Source organism: Rhinoderma darwinii, chromosome 10, assembly GCF_050947455.1.
Source record: "Rhinoderma darwinii isolate aRhiDar2 chromosome 10, aRhiDar2.hap1, whole genome shotgun sequence".
Classification (NCBI taxonomy): Eukaryota; Metazoa; Chordata; class Amphibia; order Anura; family Rhinodermatidae; genus Rhinoderma; species Rhinoderma darwinii.
In genome coordinates this window covers 48,409,019-48,416,531 of record NC_134696.1, presented here as the reverse complement: position 1 = coordinate 48,416,531, position 7,513 = coordinate 48,409,019, and the positions used below count along the sequence as shown (strand labels likewise).

At 34.9% G+C, this 7,513-nt stretch overlaps 1 long non-coding RNA gene across 1 annotated transcript; it reads right to left on the bottom strand.

The window, feature by feature from the left end:
• Positions 1 to 530: 530 nt before the first annotated feature.
• LOC142661442 (uncharacterized) lies at positions 531 to 6,923 on the bottom strand. Its single transcript, XR_012850736.1, has 3 exons — positions 6,787 to 6,923; positions 2,340 to 2,434; positions 531 to 615 (listed from the first exon to the last, which is right to left on the bottom strand). It is a non-coding gene; the product is annotated as an uncharacterized LOC142661442 (long non-coding RNA).
• Between the last annotated feature and the right edge of the window lie 590 nt (positions 6,924 to 7,513).

Genomic DNA, 7,513 nt, shown 5'->3' with positions numbered 1-7,513 from the left:
TTTGCATTAACATCTTGAGCTGGATAAAAAAAAAAATCACTTTTGTTTTGTATAGAAATATCAATTTATTTCCAAGAAAAGCTATCAAGATCAGAGACGAGGAAGCCTTATTCCTTCTTCAGATGTAGTATTAATGTTGCTAGGCAACAAACATTAACAAGTGACATTCATTGAAAGCATGGGACTGTGAAATGTGCTGATTGTAGATAATGATACATAACTGCAAATGATATTCTGTGTAAATTACTAGTAAATGTTCAGATTCCATTCAATGAGCTCTGCCTGTCCTCATTCTCCAGCAGAATACTTTATGCAGCACATTTACAGAAATTTGAGGGTGACAGATTCCATCAAACATAATCTAAAGTGAGTCCAGATTTAACTTAGATCCACGTTTGCCAAAACGTAACCCAAAAGAGTTAATATTGTAACCAACTTGAGCTTGTCGTGACTGCCGACTGTTGAGGTAATTGGTCAGCAATTCCTCAACATAATGCTTTAATTTTTCCACATCTTCTGACTCATATTGTGGACTTTGAAAATCCAGACGTAAAGCGCTTTTAACAATTTCCATAAGATCGCAGATATTCAATGTTGGCCCCGCATCTGTGTTTACTGGGAAAGATAGGACAACAGTTTATCATCCATGCAATTGTATGTGTATCATGGAAAATATATTGAGCACAATTATCTGAAAGTAGAAAATCTTGATGAAACAACCTCTGTCCAAGTGCCCTATTAGGGTATATAGGCGTCATGGAGATGGTCCGGTGCTTGGGACCCCACTCTCTGAGACACAGTAGAGAGTCGCTATGTAAGAGCAGCTCTAGTTCTGGTATACTTGGATGATCGATTTATTACATGGCCCGTCATTCATTTAAAAGCCCAGCTTGTACATACTGCAATATACAGTAACATTTGTAGTATGGCCAACCGAAACTTCCACCTCCATAACAGTGGATGTCCAGGGATTCCAGGTGGCTTCGGGAAAGCTATTTTTAGAGATGGGGTTGTCTTGATAAGAGAAACTTTCTAATCTACTGTAATTATAAAGTTTGTCAGAGAATGCTCCAAGGGCAAATTCCAAATGGGCCCTCCTCCTGGACTGTTCTTGCGCCACTATACCCTTAATTCTACCACAGGAGGACACATCACTAGTCCATTGTCCTTTCATATGGAAGATAAAGGGTGGCATTATCCATGGGTCCATTCCCTTTTTCCCCTATTGCTAACATTGTAAAGGTTGTAGAGAAGGTGAACCTTGTAAATGGAATCTTGTCATCAAAAGTGGCTATAGCTTTCCAAGGCCAAGAAAAATACCTTTGTTGCATAGTTAAAGAAAGACAAAATCTAAGTTGTTATCCTATCTCCTGTGTTTTACCGTTTTTTCACAAGAATCTCAGTACCAAATACCTAGGTATATATGATTTGAGAGTTGAGAGATAAGCATTTCCTCCCAGCCTAAAACATGATGAAGAATACAATTCTGATACGTAAACAGCGACCTTGATCCAAGCTATGGTCAGCTTTGAATTACACAAGGTCATGAAATGCCCTCCACCTGTGTTGATGTCTGTGGTCATGTATGGATAGTTATGCTGTCTAGTCATCAACTTAAATCCAGTCAGTTGGTAGAAAAGTTTATTGGACATGGTATATTTTGATTGATGGTGACCATGCAATCGTGGCTAGCTGATTGGTCATGTACAATAACGCAATGTAAGGCACATTGAACCTATTGGTTGTTGATTCTGGTTTATTTGAGACAAGTTTCCAAGTCTTGCAACTTAATAAAAAAAAAGTAGCCAAGTGGGGAATGAAACAAAACAAAAAAGATTCCCCCGGTGTTCTAGCAACGCCGCTCCGATCCTCCCATTCCATTTATTGACATGGCTGCAGCGGTGATGTGCTTGTATGCCCACGTAATCGCTGCAGCCAATCACTGGTCTCAGTGGGTATACGGCACAGGACTGCTGAGGCCAGTGATTGGCTGCATCGATCACGTCAGTATACAGGCTTGTCATCGCTGCAGCCATGTCAATAAACAGGGGCAGCAGGACCGGATTGCCAGCACGGGAACGCCGGGGGATCTGTGATGTGAGTAATGATTTATACATTTTTTATTGCAGCCCTTGTTCCTTGGCCACTTGTTTGAAAAAGTCGGGAAACCTTTTTTGATTTGCACTTAGCTAGACCTTCTGTCTCTGCATTAGTGAGAAGTTTTAATACTTGGGCCACCATAGAAAGATATATATATATATATATATATATATATATATATATATATATACACATTTAAAAAAAAAAAACAATACTAGTGTTATTATGTCTGTACCCACCTGCAGGTATAAATGGTATGGCTTTTGAAGGACATGTCACCCAGCAGATGGCCATTACTGTCACACTACATAGTAGTCTCATGGTTACTGTGAGCCTGTGAATCACGACAAGGAAAGTGGAGAGAACACATTGTCAGCTGAGAGATCAAACAAAGGATAAATAAGAAAAAATACATCTAGAAATGTAAATCATAATCTCAGTCCATCATTAGAATTAAAGCAGTTTTCTGCTTTTTAATTAATCAGTTCATGAGATTATACTGTTTTTTTTATAGCAGTTAGAAGACCCCAGTATTTGCAATGTTATGGCCCATCAATGAGTCTTGTGTAGTGCATTCATAGGCAAACTGTAAAGGACTAAACATTATATTAATCACGTGACCCCCATGTATTATGTCATTTGACATGTGCTGGATCATATCACGAGTCCAGGTGTAATGCATGGTATTTTACAGTAATATGAGCAGCATTAAGGACACATGCATTTCATAAATTCTATGGTTCCCTATTTTATAAATAAATCCATCAAATAAAATTGTGAATTCTATAAATGTTTAAAATATTGTTCAAAGGTCTATAAAAATGAATAGGCGTTAATATAAGCTGTATACACAAAACGGATCATTTTGACTATATGTAAAGTTGCTTTATTTTTAATTTTAGATATACTTGAGCAACAAAAAAAATGGTTGCAAAGGTGTGAGCAAGTGAAACAGTAGCAGGCATCATTGTCAATGACAACAAGATATTACTAAGCAGGGGAACAATATCCTCCATAACATGTTAATTACTGCACAAGTAATGGAAACCGCTTATACAGACAATGGCGAAAAACTCTTCAACTACAGGGGGGTTGTAAAGAGAACATTCGAAGCCTACACAATAAGACTAATAATTACCACTTATATAAGAGGAAGGTCATGAGGGACTCCTGAGGAGGATAATAATTTCGGAAGTGGAGAGAAGATATGGAAAATTTTCTTTTTTAGAAGACTAAATCGAAGAAAGGCAGAAAGGAAGCAAGAAAACAACTGGAGACGTTGATGAGACTGACATTTCTGCAAACCATGATCAAACCAGCGTAAAAGGTCAGAAGAAATAGGTCGAATAAGTCAAATAGTCTACATGACCTTCCCTATGGGACCAGCTCCTCCATTCACACTGGTAAAAAAAACTCCATAATTTCCATAATTTTATATTACTGAAGAGATCAGTGATGATCGGGTGTGACTTATCATTTCCTATCCTGGGTGGAGCTTAGTTGTCACATGACTGTTTGCACCTACTAACTGACACCTGTTAGGGGAAATAAATTAGGAGATGACTACCACTGGTGTGGGAGATATGTATGTGTCAGGAACATCACATTCTCTGGTTGTTTATGATCCAGTCTGATTGCCACTTTCGGAAAAGGAATTTTTTTCCCCCATGTCTTATGTTTTTTTTCTTCTGGATCAATAGGGAAAAACAAAGTTCTAAGATATTCCCTATCCGCTTCCTTTCATCCACATTCTCTCCACTCCCCTGGTTGAAATTGATAGGCATTTTTCAACGATACTATGTAAAGTCTCTCTCCAGATATGAGTGCAGCAGCATCTCTTGCCGGTAGTTTACCAGTGTGGAGACACATTCAGCAGAGCAGGCAGTCTGGTCATTTGGGAACTGTATGAAAACAGGAACCTCTTAAGAGGATCTTTGCAGGAGTAGTTTCCTGTCCTCATACAGCTGCCCAGCCAATCGGACCACCCACTCTACCAGCTGTCACCCACCAAAACGCTGGCACTTAAAACTTACGTTAAACATCAAGAATGGTAAATGAATGGATCAGTATATATTATGCACTACCACTATGACTTATTTTCATAGCTTATAATGAACACTAATATTCAAAACCACTAATAAAATCCTATTTCATATTTTACTGTGGCACAATTATTAGTAATAGTTTATGGTAAGAAAAAAACATTTTAATGTACAGTGAGCCCAAAATCGCAGTTGGGTGGTCCTCTCAAAGAAAAGAACCAATATATACAGGATAGATGGAAATTGAAATCCGTGTAGGTTTAAGTCAGTGGTTATCTTCTCAAAGAGGTGGTCTTTTGGAGAGGTTTCACAGTAGTAATATTGATATTGAATGAGAAAAAGCAACTGTAAAATATCAAAGTTTGCGGGTTCTCAGAGACTAACCTGGTAATGTATTTTATGCAGCCCTATGACCCCTAAAAGCAGGTCTCAAGAACTACGGTTTTCAGATATTCTAGCAGTTATATGAAGAGCACCCAGGCACTAGAAATACATAAAATAGCTACATGAAACACTATTGTATTCTGTTTTACTCCATGTGAATAAATATAGCATTGCCTGTAGCTATGGCCTCCTATATTTGCTCTTGACGTTAAAATTGTTCCATATAAAACATAGGTGTTTTATTTACTTCAATAAACTTTATTTATATGCCTGGAGAGCTTTTTAACACAAACCCATCAGAAGATTGAGCAAAATTCTTAGATATCACCATCCAAAATACATAATTACTTTATTAGTGTACTCTTGATTTGCTGGTGCCGCTATTACAGATTTTCAAGTTTCCTGAAATCCACAAACTTCATACCACGGTAACAACTGCGGAAACCACTCTTTATGCAAATAAATGATAAGTTGTCACAGCCTCGCCTCTATTATTGAAGGGGGTTTCTCATGAAAGACTTTTATGGCATATTTACCAGATATGTGATATAAGTCAGATTGTACCTTTAACAATCACTAGAATAGGAGTACCTGGTCCATGTTCACAGCAGAATATTGGGGCCACACATGCTTGGTTTCTGTTCATTAAAGTCACTGGTAGATAAGAGAACACTTGACTGTGTCCATATCTCCTGCTGGCTGTAATCAACACTTACTGTACAATATTACAATATTAGTACTATATACTTAATGTACTGTGCAGGACAAGGGGATTAAACTTTCACTAATATATATAGAATGCAATAATTTAGTGTTACTGTTATTAAATCAATGATTCTATCACAATTATCTTTAGTCTGAGTGATCGGGAATCAGACGTAAAAAAAAAGCAAAATGGATAATAGTCTCTCAAGGTTTTCAGGATGGATGACATCTTATGATATCTTTACCCTCTTATACACTATAGAAGGGTCCATCAATTATTGGGGGAGGAGAAGCGATATAACTTACTTTCCGCTTTAATAAATATGATAATTAAATAGCGAACAATTACATTTCATGACTAAATGCATAGTGTATAGAAAATTAATAATTTTTTTTTTACACTTTTGCATATTACTGCTGCCCGTCACGGCAGTAATCTGTGTCTCTAACTTAAGTAAATGATCATTTTGGTTAATTTATAATATTTGCACCAAATTCATATAAATGGGTGTGATATCTCTATAACTAAACTGAAAAACTGAAAAAAAAAAAACTATAGTCAAAAGTCACTTTTAGTACATTAGTACTATGCTGCTGCCATAATAAAATAACATGAAAAGTAAAATGTTTTAATCATAACATGTCAAAACCATCATCTTAATATACTTTTATCACTATGGATTTATAGATTGATTATTTTTTATAATTGTTTCGTTTTTATTAATGTATTTATTTACATTATACATACACTGTTTATTCATGCATTATAAATAAAAAAACTTATTATTATTTTTTTGATCATTTTTTATGTTTATTTTTACTCTAGGCAATGTACAGAAATAAATCTCATCTTTAGAAACCATCAATAAACTACTGTTGACTGACTTGTAATCAACACACATAAAAATGAGCTAAAAAGAAATGAAATTCTGTATATATTACAGAGCTTCAATATTAATTCCCATGAACACCCACTATCTAGAATAATATTGCTATAAAAATATTATGTTTATATTATATAATATATATATTATGCTTACATTTTCTCTCTTAATAACATCAAAGGTAATTATTGTGCAGAATTATTACCTGCATTTAAATTGATTTTATATTTGTAATTTTGTATATCAGCCTTTTATTAAATATTTATTCATTGTGAATAGATTTTATTTCTATATTTTAATAAAATCATTAAAAGATATTGACATTTTATTTAATTCGGCTGCATGACTAATTAGTATGATATATTAATTTATGCATTTATTTCATTTTTAGTTATATGTATATATTATTTCAAGTTGTATTATTTTATTATATTTAAACAATAACATAAATTTAATTATTACAATTAAATAATTGTAATAATTAAATACAAAATATTATGTTTATATATATATATATATATATATATATATATATACATACATACATACAGTTTGATTACTTATTTAAGAAGATCAATTAAAATTTTTGAGGGAAAATCCACGTAAATGTAATAACTATGAAAAACTTGAACTATAAGAGAATGTTCTAACTTGTAAATGCAGTTACTCACATTTAAGTTCCAGAACTTCTTTTTCTGCTGATAAGAAAAGCTTAGACTACACAGAGAAGAGCTCAGGGTTCCTTCACTGGGGAAGAATAGTATCAGAGAAGTAGGCTGGAGCTTGGGAGACTTGTTTTTCACTGTGCCTTTTATAAGTACAATAATAGACTCCTGAGAGCCATACAATGCAATGGCACCAAGTATATATCATAGTTCACTTTAAGGAGGTCCTCACTTGTGTGTTCAAGTGTCTGACGCAAAAGGTCCTTACAGTGGATTTGTACGAGGTTGCACCCATTGTCTATTCTTTCTGCAAATATACACTTAAGTGACACATCTGTCGGTCTATTAGAGAATCGTCTACCTGTCTCCACATTTCCTACAAATTCCTATGTCTACTGATTTACACAGAAAGAGCATGTGCGTGTGTATGTATGCATGTATGTAAGTGTGTGTATGTATGTGTGTATCTACAGTTTGTGTGTGTATATATTGCTATGACAATGACAGGTAGGAAAGCAGTGTTTACTTCATTTGTTTTTTATTTTGTTTACTCATTCATTCATTTGTGTAATTATTTATTTTTCACAGTATTTCCATAAAAGTTTAGTAAAGAGCATTGTGGGCTTTTTTATTTGGCAATGTTTTTTTTTATGGTCTAATTGCTTGGGCTGCTGAGCCCTCTAGAAGAGGCTGGACGCAGCTGCAGGCTTAAGGGAAGCCGACATGACCGTCC